The sequence below is a fragment of the Myodes glareolus genome, chromosome 5 (assembly GCF_982192425.1).
Source record: "Myodes glareolus chromosome 5, mMyoGla1.1, whole genome shotgun sequence".
NCBI classification, from domain to species: Eukaryota; Metazoa; Chordata; class Mammalia; order Rodentia; family Cricetidae; genus Myodes; species Myodes glareolus.
In genome coordinates, this window is record NC_142030.1 from 35,392,319 (window position 1) to 35,393,300 (window position 982).

Sequence of the window (982 nt, forward strand, 5' to 3'; positions counted from 1 at the left end):
GGTTCTGAAACCTTTTTAAACACAACTGTCTCTCCATCGCACATTCCCCTGTGCTGCAAGTGCTATGATGTCATCGTGGGCCAAGATCACCCACAATCATCCGAGAGCCGGGGGCCGTGTCCTTGTTTCTAAGCGTTCTCTGCTGCAGGAGCTCTGATCTACAAACATTGGTGTCATCAAGGGTTCCATATTTTAACGTTGCCCCCTGTAGATGCTCTCGAAGAGATGTGCCTCCATTAGGATACTAGACCTCCGCTTGATGGTACCACACTGTGAGGAGCCCCAAGTTGTAGATATCCATGGATACAAGGGTTCTGTGAATGGCTGCAGATGAGCCTTTGGAGTCATCCACACCGGGTACCACAGGTGGTAGTGAAGATGCTTCCAGATAATTTCAGTCTCCATCACACAAGTCCTGCCTCGGTGCTGTCATCTTTCCAGGAGCTCTCACTCCACACTCCTCAAGGGTCTGATCCATGGAATTCGTGAGCACAGTAAATGGCTCTGTGTTGTCACCAAGATCGGGCAACTTGTCACATGACCAAGAATGCCTGGACTGCTTCCATTCACAGAGGATGCTGGCAGCAGTGCACGATCTCTATCCTTTTCTAGACCCTTCTACTGCCTGGCTTACTCGAGAGCACACAACTGGCCTCGTGTGTCCCACACATAGGCTTCCTGGTCCTTTGGCCTCCTTACCCTCAGTGATCTGGTAACCTCACTCCCTCTGCTACATTCCTAGTGAAAAGAATAATTGGGTTCCTGAGGTGGCCCCTAAGGATCTCTGTGAGGAGAGCTGTGATGAGGGGCAAGGAGGCCTCATCTGAAACCTCTGCAAAGGTCCTATGACTGCCACTTGGCACTGTCAACATGAAGGCAGTGAGCAAAGGGGCAAGTCACAAAGTCACCATGTCAACCCCCCTGTCCGTCATAACCCCAGGCTATTGGGGGCAGGGTGAAACAGGCAGTGAGTGGAAGGATG